General features: G+C 43.2%; 1 protein-coding gene across 2 annotated transcripts in view; it reads right to left on the bottom strand.

Moving 5' to 3' along the window:
- Positions 1–18,135, bottom strand: part of gria3b (glutamate receptor, ionotropic, AMPA 3b) — an 82,755-nt gene that overhangs the window by 39,445 nt on the left and 25,175 nt on the right. The gene's annotated exons all lie outside the window — the stretch shown is intronic.

Raw genomic sequence — 18,135 nt, forward strand, 5'->3', positions numbered from 1 at the left:
TGTTCCTACTGGTTAGCATTAGCTCTACACGCTGATTTTAATGTAAAAAAAAAAAAAAGAAAGAAAAAAAAAAGTGTTCACTCAACCAGAAGAATATGTCCTTGGGACGTTGAGCAAACTCAAAGAGGAGAGAAGACAAATGATAATTATTCTAGTTTCCCCTTTTTCAAAAGATCATTATGCTGTGAGTATATTGAGAAAACCAGAACATTTTCATACATAATTCAGATGAGGAAGATATTAGTTTGCCCGGGCGCTGAGCCCTGCTGTACCCCAACGACATACTTTGGATTGATTTACTCGCCGATGAATAGTCGAGTGATAAATCGGCGAGAATAAATTGGCTGGTTTTTGTCTGAGCTTCACTAAAAGGATTTACTCATTTCCAGTGCACGGCCAGAGAGACAGAGAGAGCCAACAGGAGCCGAGCTACTGTTAATCAAGCGTAGCAGGGCTATTTCATTAACCGAGACACAATATAATTGTTTTCAAATGTATGTGCTATGAATTCTTTTTCCATTACCTCACTATTCAGGCTTACAAAGTGTCACATTGGCAGAACCGGACAAAGAAATTTGCTCCAGCTGCAGAAAATGCATATGACGCATTCCAAATAGAGAGACAGGAAAACGGCGGATATTATAAAACGATTAACAATAATAATAATGCAAAGGAAGTGATGACCGCCGGAGATAATGGAAACTGACAAATGTCAAATCGAGCTCCTTAATGTCGATATTGTGTAATGCTCTCTCCGGCCTTATCACGGCGCGAGCGCCACGGCTCGCGGTATAATATTGCAGACTGACTATTATAAACCTTCCTCCCCGTTTCCCTCGACGCACCGTTGGTCATTCTCTCCTAGCATTTTTCTCTGCAAATGCCTCAATTGCCGCTTCTAACCCGGACGGCATGAAAAGCTACGCGCCCACTGCCTTCCCTGCATGCAGCTGCCACCGTTGTGCTCCTCATTCAGAGAGATGACATTTAAGAGAAAAGCTCGCCAAACAGCTAAAACAAATGCGCTGCGTGACGCCGCCCGCAACGGCAGAGCCGCGGTCGAGAGAAATCGCCTGTCAACCTCTGGTCTCATCAAACCGGGCAGTATGTAAAGACTTTATACAGTCACATTTGCACAATGTATCCAGCCCAGCTGGTTAACACAGTGGAAGACACATAAGGAGGCTATATGTGCATGCACGCTTCTTGTCGCTCAAGGCGATTAATGTTCTCCATGCAAGGTCAGATAGTAAAATGGCACGAGCCAGGCCGGAAGTGTTATCGTTTCCGTGACTTGATATTGAATTAAGTCAATTTTGTAACGGCTGACATTCAAACGTTCTCTTGGCTTTTCTGGAGCAAGGCATTTTAAGAGGATTTGAAAAATGATTTTTTCTCCCACATCATTCCCAATTCCATCTTTATGTGACCCAAGGCACATCTTATTTAGACTCAAAACATTTGCATTTCATCATGGGATGAGGGATGGGGTGAGGAGTAGTAAATAGGCAAAAGGTCAAAGTTACACTGAAAGGTGAAAAAAGACATATATGTACATAAGATACTGTTTGGACACCTAACAGCAGTTCATTAAGGAACCTCTTAATGCGTTCACAGATGGGAAAAGATTACAAAAGGAGAGAAACATGTAATTACGATGGTGTAATATTTGCTTGTAACATGTCTGATATCACGATGATACAACAGAACATTACACACAAGGGGGGGGGAGGGGGGGGGAGAAAGGGGAAAAAAAGAAGCATTAGCCAACCTGTTTTTTTCATTAAATTGAAAACACAGCCTGGGGACTCTATTAGGATGCTTATGCAATGTGTTTTTTTTTCATTGGACTAGCGTGGCTTCACTGAACATAGCTTTATGCTTGAGAAAGGATTTCAGAATGCATGTATTATTTACATGTATAGGATCTGGGCAGAGATACACTGCAGTGCATGGCTGGGCAGCTCTGGGTGGTGATTGGTTGGGAGTGAGGTGCAGTTACACCAACACTGGGCCTGACTCTGTGATAACAGGGTTAAAATGCTCGGTGTGGATGGTACGTCTAGGTAGGCCAGTGGGAATAGCTGGAAAGCAGAGTAAATATACGCAAAATACCAACTTCAGAAAGCATAGCCCCTGCGCAGGTTTTTCAATCTGTAAAGCACAGATAAGTCATACGTAAAAAGCACATGTTGTTTTACTCTGGAATAATACAAATAGTTAAAAATATAGAGGATTCTTTTTGTAAACACTTTCTTTTTGGTAGCACTAAAATAATTTACCCATAATATTTTCTCTGATACTTCTCTAATCATTGTTAACAGAAGAGCATTTTGTTGTTGTATTTGTATTTGTATTTGTTGTTGTTGAGATTTGAATGTCCTTTCATGCCATTTTTGGACTGTCTGTGTCACAGAAGTGCCTACGCTATGTGACAAGAGCCTTCGTCTCAAAGCAGATCTGAAATGACTCTAACCCGAGCTCTGCCATTCTGATTAGCATCAAATAACCCTTTTATTTTGAAACAGACGATTAATACCAACTTATCTCCTTGCACTGCTACAAGGCATATCTGAATGGGAACAATTGAATTCATTTAAGATTTTCAAAAGATTCCATGCCTCTCCGGCTGCACATTTGTATGGAAATTAAGAGATGGAATCGGACTAGGGTAAATATTCCTGCCTGGTTCTGGATGAGTTTTACTTTCACTTCTTCAAAGTCAGCACAAAAGTTTCTTTTTTTCCCCCTCAGAGACATGAAGAGCCAGACAAGGGAACTGGTGAGCATACAGAGACAAAACTGTGACACAACCAACTCCGGCTTACCGGGCTCCAGCTTTTCCACCCATAAACCAAGACCCCAGCTGTACAGGGAGTGGTCAAATATCTGTAACTATAATGGCCCCTGTAAGCTTCTTACTTGAGTTTTGTGACAGCTAATTAGAGGGGGAAAGTTAATTGACTCTGAGACCGCACTTGGAATGTTTCAGTGATTCGTCCCCGAAATTAGCATAACCATCCGTGGTAAATCTTTGCCAGGAAGGCGCTGCCCTTGCCAAGGATGATATACAGCAGGGAGGCTTTCTGCTCCTGGGCCACTGGCCACATAGAGCATTAGCTGATCAAAAAAGCCTGCGTCTGGCCCAGTCTCGAGCTGAGCTGATGTGCCTGGCATGGCCTCAGTGCTTTATTGATAACACGGAGCGGCCCTTTGTAAATTGCATTTTGCCTCTTTAGGTAAGGAAGACGCAGCTACATGGGCATCGCCGCGAAAAAAAAAAAAAAAATGTAATACAGTTGGCGACATAAATTCCGGAGACAACGACAAGATTTCCTTATCGCGATCTATAAATTCCCGTGCCACAAACGCGGCGTGGCGACGTGACAGCTCCTGATTACACTCCTCAGTGCTCATCATTCCTTTGAGGCGGTCACTTTTTAATATGCCGTAAAGCTCCCCGGCGCTGCAGTGTCAGCCGACGGCTCTCCGTCCAACCCGCCGAGCGGTAATTCACAGTGTGTACGCTGGAATCTCTCCATCTGCACCCTGCCACGAACTCATCCCTACCCCCCCCCCCCCCACCACCCCAAAAATTCCCCACTCACTCATAGGCTGTGATGCTTCCACCTTTCGTTCCGTTTTTTTTTTTTTTTTTAATCCCTTCCCACTCGATTCATACATTTTGCTGAAAATTGCATTTCCATCTCTGACACTCAGGGAAAACTGTTGCGGGGTGTTGACAGCCTCCCAGATAAAGTAGAATAACAGGCAAGATATATATTTTTTTTCCCCCAAACTACATTCAGATGAAAAAGACCGCCCAAACTGAGAGAGGGGGAGAGAGAGAGAGAGAGGGAGAGAGAGAGAGAGAGAACTGGCTCTGCGACCGTTTGTTTACTTGCTGTTTACATTGACTATGGTATTCAAATCCAAAGCTCTCTGAGTCACGATCTTGTAAATGTATGAGGGACCGTGCCATTCATCGGTAAGGGTGTATGGTTGGCAGCACACCTCTCTCTCTCTCTCTCTCTCTCTCTCTCTCTCTCTGTGAAGGTTCTGGCTTCCCACTCCATCTTACCACAGAATAGATGCTGAAGACAAGTGACAAAAAAAATAGGAAAAAAAGGAAAAAGCTGCAGTCTCTGTGCCCATGCTTCTGGAATCAAGCTAAGAGCCTATGCTTGAGAACCTCCCCCTCACAACTGCTTCTTAACAGGATGAAGTTTGAAGCCGCACCCGTGGCAGCTGAGCAGTAATTGAATTTAGTTGTATCTAATCTGCTTCTCGCTCCCGTGCCTCTCTGTGGGTTTCATTAATGTCTCCGGCCGGTGCGGAACGTCGCCGACGACCCCCCAGTTTTACCCCCCCCCAACGTCTGTCCTCAGACTGGCTGTGTTTAAACACACCAATCAAGAGACAGCAAATCAACCGCCTCTGATACACCCTCAAATCAATGGGTTGGCAGCTGCACAGTCCTCCACAGACTCATTGTTCTGTTGCTTTGCATGCAAAGCGAAGCAGAATGGAGTCCTCTGCATCCACCTCTTACATACGACTACTGTCCTTATCACCGGGAACAAACCCATTACTCAACCACAGTAAAGCCACTGAGTACATGCTTTGTTTAAGGGTCCAAACACAGCGGACAGAGGAAGGACAGAGGTATTATGATCTACAGCTGTCTGGTCCTAAGTCAGAATACATAGACGGGATTCAAACCAGCAACCTTGCGATTCCTTGTATACGACAGCCCCGCCCACTGAGCTGACATGCTAAAACGATGCTTTCGAGGTAATTCACAGTTATGACAAAATCTGAATCGTTGAAAACCAAGATAGTTGTTTGTAGTTGAAGTGTCTCCATTACCTTTAAATTAAGAAAAATCTTACATGTCTTCTTGGTTTTTTTCTTTTCAGTCCAGTTTGAAAATCACTCAAAAGACGACTAGTATATACAACACAGTGACTAAGCATGAAATATTTATGTCTAAGAAATGATTAATACATATGAGATCTGAATATGGTGGAACTGAGATTTTAAGTGAACACAAAGTTTTGCTGCCTTCTTTTTAAAATGTTTGTGATGAGACGAATTCAGGAATAAACGGAGAGTTTATTGGGCGCTGTCCAAGGTGCTGAAAACGAACAGAGCCAAATCCATCAAGATAAGAGGCCTGTATTTCTAGTGGTAAAGATTGTGGTATTGAACCATCTCTGGCATCCAATGATGCCATGAAATAGGAAACTCCAAATTCCTTTGAGATCATATTTGACTTGAGCCAGAGAGATTTAAAAAAAAAAAAAAAAAAAAACAGAGGCATTTTCACAAAGCACATCAAAGAGGATTCTGATACGGCTGTGGCAAAGAAACATCTGAGACCTTCTGGAGGGTGAGAGGGAGAAAAAAGTAAAAACTTGGAGAATGTCATTAATTCTCTGTTAGCTTGCACATGCTTCATGTTGCATGCGTTAGACACGGGTCCATATGAAACCCGTGGGTTTTTTACTAGAAGGCGTGAGAGTGCATTAATGAGGAAGCTTCCTCTTGGTTATCTCATCTCCACTGTCGTTTGATAGAACATAAATACATACCTGCTGAGTGTTTACCCCATGCTCACCTGCACCTCCCTGTAATAATATATGCATCTGTGTAACATAAAGAACAGACAGGCAGAGCAGAGTCTGTGTATTTGTGTGTGTGTGTGTGTGTGTGTGTGTGTGTGTGTGTGTGTGTGTGAGGATTATAAGCATTGATGTCTTTGTAGGTAATTCACAATATCTCCCCCATCCTGCCATTAGAAACATGCCATGTGTTTCCTGTCTCCAGGAGAGAGAGAGAGAGAGAGCGAAAGAGAGAGAGAGAGCGTGCGCGCGAGAGAGAGAGAGAGAGAGAGAAAGAGAGAACATGATGGAACTTTACTGCGTGCGTTTGGAGGCTCACTGAGATTGTGAGTGTAGCAACGAGCCAATTCTTTGATGTGGAATTTTCATTATAATTAAAATGATCTTGAGCCAAGTACAGTTCTAATCGGCCAGACAACTGATGCGAAATCAAACCCGAAGCAGCGTGTTAGGCATATCTTTAAAAGAGCACGCATCCAGCACAGTGGAGTGCTTCTCAACACAGCTTTTCATTTCCACAGCCCACAGACCGTTAGAGCTCCAGGCTATATATACACACACACTCACACACACACACAGACACACACACAGACCGCACACACACACACACACACACACATACATATACATCTGGTTCAGCGCACTGCCACACAAACACACAGAGCCTACACTTGCGGACACATTGAAATATCTGTTACAGCAGTACAATGCGTCATTAACTAACTAAAGGTGAAAACTTTTTTTTTTCTTTCTTTCTCTTTGGCCAGTCAGACTAAATTTCTAATCTATTTTTGGTGAGTCCGTTCCACATGTTGCCCAGAAGGTATCTAAAACATTTAATAAAAGTGCTGCAAAATATTTCATCTCATTGCCTATGAAAGACCAATTATCTGTCATTTATTATTTTCACATCACATCAGCTGTGGACAACAGGGACCTTGGGTGCTCATATAACATTACTTTCATCGGAGAAACAACAACATTGAGACAAAGAAGAAGAGGAAGATGAAGATGAATGAGAAGAGAAGAAGAAGAGAACGGTTCTGGAGGCCATGTCTGTGACACTCTAATAATGCAAAATGATAATGATGATGATGATGATGATGATGGATGGGACAGGTAACATTTTCCTCTGCCCGTTTCCCCCTCCTGTAGAACACACCACTGCTCTGACTCTAGCAGCAGAGCTACGGTGGTAAAAAAAAAAACGAAAAAAAAAAAAAAAACGGAGACTTGGAAAAAACAAGGTGAAAAATAGCTGGTATGATAAATGCTACATCAAAAGCAAATATTCACAGCAGATGGCTCCATGACTGTCAGGTTCAAATGCTTGAAAGAAACAGAGATACAAATAGAATATTACATAATCTATCCCTATCACTTTGCAAGTGTTTCTATCATTTTCTCTGCTTGGCTCAGACGTGCAGGCAGTGTCTAAGGCAGGTTCAGAGTGAGCCGGTGAACGAGGGGAGCAGAAGGCAGATGACAGTGTTTAACAGGCAGACTGAGAGTCACAGAGAGAGCTCTCATAAAGCACGCGCCCTCTGCCGTGACAATTAGCTGCATAAAGCATAGCTCCGCCCGCTGTTTTAACGCAGACTTTTCCTCCTGCGAAGGTTTTGTTGACTTTGTCTCTCAGGCGAAGTGCAGAAGGAGCATCTGAGCGTGGTGCTGTTCTCTCCCGCGTCTCTTTATCACTCCTCAAGCATCACAGCAAGAGCATGTCTTTTTTACTGTCCAGCGCTCCCACACTTGATTTGACCTGTCAACTAACCATCAGGCTTTTGACATCTGGAGTCCAGAGTGTGTCTTCAAGGTTACAACAAACAAATGGAGAGCTTACTGGCCCACAAAAAAAAAGGACATTTTAAAACACTGGTCTTTTACCAAGCGGGCATGGACAAATCGTTTTCAAAGCCGCTTTCATTATCCTCATTATGCCTCTGCTTGTCTGGAGTCATCGCCTATAAATGCAGCCCAGTGTTGCTGTTTGGGCATGGATGAAATAACAACAACAACAACAACAAGAACATTCAACTGTCTCATTTTTAGAACTGTCTTACTCTCAGGAGCTCTGAATGACACAAGAAATCCAAACCTCAAACCCCTCAGGTCCCCTGGTACCTGCCCCTCCCACCCCAACTCCAGCCCTGGTTTAACTCTTGCTGAGATGTCCCTATAAATCTCCAGCCTGCACTCTCTCTATGTCCACAGAACAAATGTCCTACTGAGTATGATTTTGCCTTGATTTTTCTGTCTGTGTGCTCCTTAAGCTTGCCCACTGGAAATGTGTGGGCAGGTATCCTGTAAAGCTGCTTTGTGACAATGTGACCTGGTAAAACTATCTTTGAAATATATTGGTTTTGTACAGACAGACAGAGAGATATATTGGTGTGTGCATATATATATATATATATATATATATATATATATATGTATGTATGTGTGTGTGTGTGTATATATATGTGTGTGTGTGTGTATATATATATATATATATATATATATATATATATATATATATATATATATATATATATATATATATACACACACACACACACACACACACACACATATATATATATATATATCATATCATTTTGAACAAATTGCCTGAAAGGTACTACTTCAGACAATAACATCTAAGCAATCAGTCCTTATGTTGCTTGAAGAGAAGGGGAGATCATTTTGTCTTGTATAATGTTCTAATGAAAAAAAAAGGCAGGGAGAGCTCCTAGCTACAGTTTTATGGTTGCTAGAGCCAGCAGTAGGTAGGTGGGAAAATGGCTTTAGTCTAGGTTCAGTTAACAGCAGAAGCTAAGAGGCAATTCATGTTTGTTTTACAGATACTTCTAGACGATTCTCAACATGTTTTCACTAAAAAACACACGGGCATTTTGGTTAGACTACCTCCGAGCAGTTTTACATCCACAGTTAAAGGTGAGGTCAGCAGCGGCAGGAAAAAACGTTCCAGACAGAGGAGAAAGAACTGGAACTTGGTATAGATGTTACTGCTATATAAAAGGACCACAAGCCTCTACTTCAAATGAATCTGTCACAAAATGTCTGGCCCCTCTTCAGAGCTGTCCTCTTTTATGAGTTTCCCTGGGTATTTAGGACTTGTCTCGGGTGTGCACTCTTGTCAGAGTGTCAAAGCTGATTTATCTCCCCTCATGCATAATTTAGTTCTCATGAACCTCAGGTTCGCAGGAGGCCCTGTGTGTGTAAAACGTCCATGACGTGTCACCATCTTTATTGGCGAGCTGTTGTTCAGACACGCGGGTTTTGTTTCCAGTTAAATGCGTGTGTGTTAAAAGCCAGGAGCAGACTTATTGAAGGAGATTTCTTTCACTGAACTGTTCACAGCATAAAGAATAAATCAAATTATTTGCTGTATGTTGCCAACCAAAGTGAGTTTTCAAGTCGACGGTACTGGTGGACAGAAGATCGTGCCTTAGAGGAGAGAGGCTGTCGTCAGATCACAGAGGGGTGGCGTAACAGGGCAGCAAGTTATCTGGCACACTGTCCTCCCCAGCATGGAACCGTGTACAGACGGATTACAGGACCTGGGCCCTGGCTGTTCATGTGCTTCACACAGCCAGTCACCACCTCCCTTCATCTCAGGCAAACAGGAAATATGCAGCTACCTTAAACACTTCACATTCGCTGAAAAAAGACCCAAAACATATTCTGTTTTTGTGTGTTTGTTTGCTTGTTTGTTTGTTTTTTTGTTTTTAGGATTATCCATCATTAGCTTCTTGATTACAACAAAAATGTCAAAGTTTGTGAAGTAACCTATTTTGTTGCGCCTCTAAGCTGGAGAAAGAGACCTGTTGCTTATTGGCACTGTGACCTCAGACAAATGGGAACAGGAAGTATAGTTTAGAGTATCAGTATTGTAGCATAAAATAGCGCCGCTAGCACTCGCTGTTGTTAGCATCACAACAATGCTAACGTACCCATATACACATGACTTCATTAAATATTATGGTCATACACTCATCACCAACTGTTGTTTGTGTCACATGAGTGATTTAATCAGTTTGTGGAAATCATCTTTATTCCTTATCAGGCCAGATTTTTCTGAACTTTCATCCACCCCGATTATTCAGGTATAGAAGCTCAGCTAATCCTAAACCAGTCAAATTACAGGTGTTCTCCCAGGCAGTCTTTTTGACAAGAACCTAAGTCAAACTCAGTTGAGATGAAAAGGTCCAAAACAGAAATGAAGTTTGCTTTGTGTTCACACCGTTTCCAACAGGGCTCATTTATTCCCAGTACATTTCAGATGCGAGCCGGACTGGTTATTGCTGAGAACAAGTGAAGCAGGAAAGCTGTGCGTTCACAACTGAGAAGAGAAGAGAATTGCTCAGGGAAATTAAAACGGACAGTCTGAGACACACTCCAGAGAGGTCTGAGTTTGTCTGAAGCATATTCACATATGCATGAAATACCGCGGTCAAATGCTCTGTGAACGTTTCAGAAATACGGACCGAACGGCACCAAGTGCGAGTAAATTCAACATTTTAAAGAACAGACCACACTCCAAGACAGCTAGGTTCTGATAAAAAAACGCCTGAAGGCTGTTTTAGATGGAATAAAACCGTCTATGTTGAGCAAAACCTATAGATGTAAAAATGTATGCCTTGACATGACTTTTTTTTTTTTTTTTTGCTATGGACCCCCCCCATCCAACCCCCCCCCCCCCCCCCCCCCCCCCCTTGTCGGCCATGAGCTGTGGAGTGAATTTTCCTCTTCTGAGAACATTAAATCCCAACATTTAAATTTTTATGGTTGGAATTTTTCCATCAAAGCTTCAGGGTGGGAAAAAAAAAAAGGCCAGTGGATTTCAGCAATGCCATGATGAGAACCTTCTCTATGAACTGCCGGGCCGCTTCATCAGTCAGCTCCCGCAAATCAACCAATCCCAGCCCAGTAGCTCAGAGCTAAATTATTCCAGCTACATTACCAGCGGACTCCCTGAGGGCTCCGAGCTCATTTGGAGAGGCAAATGACAAATGATGAGGAGAGAACAATGAGGGAGGTCCATAACTTGCTATAATTATATTCAAATTAAAAACACCTCGTGTCTTAATCTGGACGAGTTTATTTCACAAGATGCGGCAATAGCCGCGGTCCCACCGGCCGTTAGACAAAACCCGCATCGTGTCGCACGGAAGACAACAACACTCCACACAGGTGACATGAATACTTAAGACGGTTCTGTCTTTCAGGGGGACGAAATAACAAATGAATAGATTTAAAACATGGATTACCAGAGTTAATCAGAGACTGGTCTGGCGTTTCATTTTTAAAACCATTAAGAACAAGATTTCACCCAGTAAGGTAAGATGGAATGGGGAAATGTACTGGAATGGGCTTTTTTTTCCTTTACTCTCTTTACTTTGCTCTGAGTAGGGTGGTGAAACCAAGCCTGGTCATCTAATTAGCCCATTCACAAACCACTTGCCGCATGCTTTTGGCTGCACTGCCAACTGTGCCAGCCGGAATTCATTGGCTTCATTCGAGCGAAGACCAGGAGTTGTGGGGCTTGTGGGGGGGGGGGGGGGGGGGGGGGGTGGCACTAAACAGACTCATTATAGTGAATTATGTGAGTTTAATTTCCAGCCAATGGCCTTTTCATTGGCCCATCCCTTCTTAAGCTCTTCGATGAGGGAGAGGTCAGATCCCCGTTGCACATAAACATTAGCCACATTCATGTTCTCCCACTAGGTGAACAATCGATTCAAGTTCCAGTTTCAGTTTATTTAAAGCCCAGTATCACTGTTTACAGTGATTCAGATCACTCAGATGCTCAGGATCATGTGACCCCGCGTGGTTTTAATTGATTCTCTCTGATATGGCCATATAAAAAAGATTACATGAACTTTCACCTAAAAGTCTCTCTCAGTGTCCTGGGGTACGTTAATGGATATAATTAAATATGTATCTTTATGTGTAGCTCATGTGGGAGAGTGTTCCGAACCATCTCCACACAATAGGTGCGTCTAAATTTAGAGCACTTCGAGAAATTATTTATCCTGTCGTCTGAGATCTTGTCACTGTAAATGCTAGCATCCATAATTCTGCTCTGGTTGGTCATATGGAAATGTTCCGTCTCGATACACTTCTTTAACCATATGCTTTGAGTCTGAAAACTGTCAGTAGGTATGTGACTGGATGTCAGTTCGTTTGTGACTGCGGTGCTTATTTCTTTAAATAAATAAAAATCCTGATCTGTCTTTGCAAGCAATGAAATAATAATAATAAAAAAAACACAAAGCAGCTTGTGAGAGGCATGGAAAAGTAGCATGGCTCAACTCTGGGTATGCAGAGGGCTCAAAAGGCAAGACGAGCTGAAGTTCTCTGGATGTGTTCCAATGCAATAGAGAGAAGGGAAAAAAAACAAAACAAAGAAAAACACGCAGAGAAAGTGCTGGAGGTGTCAGTCCATTGATCACAGGGCCGTTTGAACACACATGCATACCCCCTTATCGATTTCACCCTGTCAGAGATGGTCATGGGTGGTCAGAACATTTGAAGGACACTCAAAGAAGCCAATTTGTGTCTAATTACTGTTCACATATCCTGCTACAGAGCTTTACTGCTGAGAATCTAAAGGAGGCAGGGAGCAGTTAAAACAACAACAACTTCAACCCCCCACCACCAAAAAACCCCCCCAAAAACCGCACTCACATATAACCCAAATCTGTGATCCTTAATGATTCCATCTGCACCATGTATTAGGGAAGCAGTTCAGTTTATCATAAATCGCCACGATAAACTCCCAACCTTTGTAAAAATCAATCTTTTTCAGACAAAAAACAACAACAGCAACCACTGGAAGGTATGGATTTTAATTGTGTCCTTCTGTAGATGAGAAAAAAAGAGAGAGAGAGAGAGAGCTTTTACTGTGGGAGGACATGGCTTTCACTGTTTTTATTTACTCTAATGAAAAGCTTTTAGTCGATAAAGGAAGGAGATTGCTGGATTTACCCTGACACACATCACAAACAATCTTCCCGTACACGCTCTAGCAGGGAGCACTGGTTGGTGTTGTCTTGGGCTGTTCGTGATTGCAGGCGCAGAGCCTTGGGTAATGTACTATCAATTTAAAACGCATCAATTCGAGCTGACCAATGTTATGATTCAAATGTGTCAAATCAAGTGGAATTAAAGCTTCAAATAACGGTTAAAAAAAAACCCAACAAAACAAAACAACTTTCCGCTGTCGTGTTAATAATGACTGCATTAGATTAAACGTGGCGTGTTTGTCTTGTAATATGGCCTTTTGCCGTCGAACACGAAGCCTCCTTTACGAGATTTCTGTGAGAGAACGAATGCTTATTTCGATTATTTTTGCTGGCAGCCCTGTGCATGTTTCTCATTTGTTAAACAGCTGATTGGAGCAAGCGGTGTCTTGTGCAGAGCGATGAAATGCATTGTTTTCCCAGCCACCGGCATTAGGAGATGATGAATTTGTTTTTTCATCCAACGAGCCTTGTATTGACAGGCTGGGCATCGTTCAGTGGTTCTGTATATGTGCATTATGTAGATTAGCATTCAGCATTGCACATCATCCCACACATTTCCAAATGGATTGTTGTCATTAGCCTGTAGAAGCTCTGGCATTGCCTCAGCTCTCGCCCATCCACCCCAGGCTCAGTGTGCTCCTGTACGGCCGCGTTTGACTGGAATGCAGCTACGGTAAATTTATATGAAGGGAGAAAAATGTGTTCCTTTCCAAACAGAATTTCAGATAGCCTGCCTCCTCGCTCTGCCGTGATTTTAAACATGGACAAACTGTACACATTTCTTTTCTCTCTCTCTCTCTCCCTCTCTCCCTCTCTCTCTCTCTCTCTCGCTCCCTCTCTCCCTCTCTCTCTCTCTAACTCCCTCTCTGTCTCTCCGTCTCTCTCTCTCTCCCTCCCCCCCCCCCTCTCTCTATCTATCTCTTTATGTCTCTCTCCCTCTCTCACTCTCCCTCTCTCTCTCTCACTCTCGCTCTCTCTCTCTCTCTCTCTCTCTCTCTCTCACTCTCTCACTCTCTCCCTCTCTCTCTCTCTCTCTCTCTGAGACTGCCTAGCAGAGACGGATGATCTTGTTTTCCCCACAGTGCCACCCACCGCTCCGGCAAAAGGGATCGATTGTCAGTGCGTTCTTTGCGGCGGTGGAGCCGCATGCTCTTCGGGTCCCATTTCCATGCCATGCTCTCCTGGCCGTGTCCCATTCAGAGCCTTGATTGTGAGAGCAGAGAGCGCTGGGGGGCAAGCAGGAGGCTTCATTTGTCATCGGCTCTCTGTGACTCTAGAGAGAGTACGCCCGCAGTCGATACTGCCAGATAGCCTAAATCCCACTGTCTTACAATGCTATCATACACGTAAATGGATAGGGGGCCCCCAGGGTCACGCCCAGAAAATGTCACTTCTATTGCTTTTCCCAAATTGCCAGTCACAAATGTCAATTGAAAGCAAAAGTGCTTTCACACCGTCAGGCGGCTGGGTGGATGAGCACATTCTCTTCTCTTCTGTTCTTTTCTCTTCTCTTCTCTTCTGTTCTTTTCTTCTCTTCTCTTGTCTTGTCTTGTCCTCTCCTCACTAGCCATTTTTGTTTTCCCTTTTAGCCAAGGTGGGTGGGCTGCAGCACCAACACCCTCACACAAATGCAGCAGTGGGGGGGGGGGAGTGAGAAGGGGGGGTGGTATAATAAAAGAGAAATAGAGTTGGTGAGAGAGTGGGTGTGTGGGAGATAGAAAAGACTGAAAGAGAAGGCGTTTTAGAGAGCATGTAAGAAAAAGAGAGAGAAGGAGAGAGAGAGAGAGAGAGAAGGAGAGAGAGATACATAAATCAAGCCGAGGTGAGAGTGCTGAATCAGGGACATGAGGTAAGGTTGATTGTGCCTGGGAGAGACAATAAACCCTGTAATCATCTGTCTCTGCCGCACAAGCTTGGCAATTATCTGCCCATACCTGACCGTCGCCGTGGAGAGGGTCAAAATCCATCTCACTTCTGCTCCCCACTCCACCACTGCCGCTGACATATTCTCCCCTTTATTTGTGTGTATAAAGAGAACAAACATATTCACCATTCAGTCAGGCCAATGCTAGGGAAGTAAAACGTCCAGAAGGGATTTAAAAAAAAAAAACAAAAAAAAACAGAGGACTTAAAAGCAGGAGGCATAAAAGAAAGCTTGGGTTTTTTTTGGGGGGGGGGGTTTTCGGCGGACGTTAAAATGAAAAGGTTTACACTTACTCAGCAATACGTTTGCGGCTCCTTTTTGATTTACGATGCACGATGAATCTTAAAAACACCCCGCAGCCCCCTCCTTCTCCCTCCCCCCTCCCCTGCCCTCCCCTCCCCCCTCCCCCCTCCCCCGCCTCTCAGTTGGCCCCGTTTGCACTGCCTTAGCCGTAAGGCTGTGCGTATGAAATGGCAGCTGTCTTTAATGTCTCTCAGCTGCACCCCTTTCTCCTCCTGCCCATCAGCAGACACTGTCATTTGCCATTACAGGCAGTGTCCGCGTGTCCCCTGCTTCCTCCGCACGCCGCCGTGACACAAGCAGTCTCGTTACAAACGTTCCAACGCTTTGACCCACGAGACAACGAACGGGCTGTTCGACGATTTCAGCCGGAACGACGGCGCGGGGTCTAAAAGCAAAGGAGTCGCTAAAGGACTTTAATGCCTGCAGCGTGTCTTTTCTCAATCGGCTCTACTGACTAAAAAAAAAAAGCAAGTGGTTAGACAAGCGGACGTTTCAGAGTGTCGTCTGTGACGGTCAGTCCATATTCAGACTGAGAGGGGTTGAACGAGACGCGATCCGTTCGCTTGTGAAAAAACCTGGAGAACGCTCGGAATCTTCTGAACAAATGCTCCGGCAAAACCAATAACACAAAAAGCAACTTGTTAAGAGAGCTGAGAAGTATCAGACCATAATGCTTGTTCATTGGCATGACGCTGTTTATCAGTTTACCACGGTGAAATATGCACTCTGTCCAGGCAGGCCTCTTCCCATTACTCTTTTTTATTGGCTTGTCTCGACAAACAAATAATCCTGTCTCCTCACCAACAGCAATAACACACAAGTAAAAACATCATAATCGTACAGAAGCACCAGACGTCCTGCTGCTACTAAACCATCATTAGAAAGCTACCTGATGGCCAGTCTTATCTTAGCAACACGTTTGTGCCGAAACGGAAAGCCGGGGCTCTGTAGTTCCCGGTTCGATGCATGGTACCTATGATGTGAACCATAGTTTTTTTGGGGTTTTTTTTCGACTTTTTGACAGAGTTACCATTTTAAATAACAACAAAGACCATGGTGTTATGAATAAGACTTTGAATAATATGTTATATTGGAATATATGAATCCACATAAACAAATGAAGTGGATCTAATTTCTCAGCCTCTCTGAGTGGGAACTTGTTTTTTTGGGGGTTTTTTTTCTAATACTGAAGTAGTTGATGTGAAAAAGGTCAAAGCAGATGGTCACTGTTTTGCAGTCATCAGGCATTCAAAGTCATTTTCTTGATGAACATACTTAAAAGATACTGGTGTTTAGCCTTTTCTCACTCATTACCATGGAGAGAACACTAAAAATACACTCATCTTCTACACTTTTTGGATTTTATTTATTTATTCATTTATTTGTATTAGCTTTTTCCTTTTATGTTAAATTTGTCCATTTGTGTTAAGTTTGCGCATGTTTAAATTAAGAAGAAAGACCAGCTTCAGCTCTGAGTTGTTTCACTTTCTTTCAAACCAAACCAGTGACTCAAACCAATCACTGTGCTGTTTTCAGTCATGTGATGGTTATTAGTCAGACCATACACTGTTCTTTAATGTGTATAAAACAGATCAATTATTTAGGCATCCAACATCCTGTCTCGACTCTTGGCAACACCCCAAACAAACACCAGATTATTAGTCAGCTCTTTCTCATGCTTTTTCTTCATACACTGAAAGAATTCTCTAAAAGTTCATGAAATACAAACATCCCCCCCCCCTAACTTTACTCAGTCTGTGTTTGTTCAGTTCCAGCGTTTTAATCCTAGTGCTATTACAGAAAACTACGTTCACACACTGAAGATTCACAAACATTTGTTTGTCTCTATTTTCCATTTCATGAGCGTTTAAAAAACAAAACAAAACAAAAAAACCCCCACAAAAAAACCCCAGAAAAACAAAAAAACCAAATCATCAGTATAAGACCTTCACAAACATTTCCAATAAACTGAGCCCCAAACCCAGACAGACTGAATGTGGAACAGGATGGCCAATATCTCATCGAATCCCAGTTTTTTCCCTCCCAAAGTAATCATCTGAGTTACCCCAAGTCTCTGTACTTTTTTCCCTTTTGCATGAGAACTTTATGCAAATGAACAAACCCAAATTGTATTCACTGTCACCCCCTTCTCGCTCCTGATTGGCTACTGATGCTGACTATGCCAGCCCAGGAACTCCGGACTCCAGACTGGGTCATGTGTTTGATACCAGTGTTCCCTTGACACGCCCACTGTCAGAGGCTGTAAGGTTCCTGTCAAAGAGCCTCCATTAGTCCTGCTCTAGTCCTTACTTCCCCAGCCCAGAGTTCATTCTAATATGGATTATGTTTCACTGTTGGCTGTGGAGATGGTGCCCCGGGCCCCCGGGTCCAGGGTGTGTGGAGTTGACTGCTATATTAAAACCAGCTTGGCCGTACTCTTGTAAAAATAAAACTTCACAACTGTTTTAATAACCACTCAACTATTTAAAATAGCAGTCTTCAGAGCAGCTACAGTTTTTGTCTGCTGCTGAGGTTTTAATCCATGGTTTTAATACCATTTATAAAAAAAATTAATCCGTAGTTTTAATGCCATTTATATATATATGTGTGTGTGTGTGTGTGTGTGTGTGTGTGTGTAATCTGCTCTGGCATCATTCTGTGTGGTGAGGGGAATATAGGTACAGTTTTCTCACAGAGATTCAGTTTATTGACAGTGTTTCAAGGTTAGGTAGGCTTTCTCCTCTCTGCCTACTGACAGAGTAACCTTTGAATGAAGTCAGAGTTGGACAAACCCCTGGCAGTCACTTTTCTGAAGGACACAAGGGGACGTGAAAGTTACTGGAGTCCAAATGCATCTCTCTCTCTCTCCCTCCCCCCTCCCTCTCTCTCTCTCTCTCTCTCCCCCCTCCCTCTCTCTCTCTTTCTCTCTCTCTCTCTCTGTCTAATCTAATTAGACACACATTATCTCTGTAAACCACAGAGGACTGAGCCTAAGGACACAGATGGGCCTTTAATGGAACCAAAACATAGGCATCTCTGTTTTAAGCTTCTCCACTGGCCATGGATGGTAAAGACATAAGACACTTTGCTTAGACACTTAATTCATTAATTAAACGGCTATTCCATTTGTGTTGGTTGTTGTTGTTGTTGTTGTTGTTTTTTCTCGGGGCTGAGGGAGCAGTCACATGTGGTACTGAGTTAAGGCAGGTAAGTGATGTTCAGGAATGCAGAGCAGTGTTGGGACATAGCG

Source organism: Chanos chanos, chromosome 2 (genome assembly GCF_902362185.1).
Source record: "Chanos chanos chromosome 2, fChaCha1.1, whole genome shotgun sequence".
NCBI lineage: Eukaryota > Metazoa > Chordata > Actinopteri > Gonorynchiformes > Chanidae > Chanos > Chanos chanos.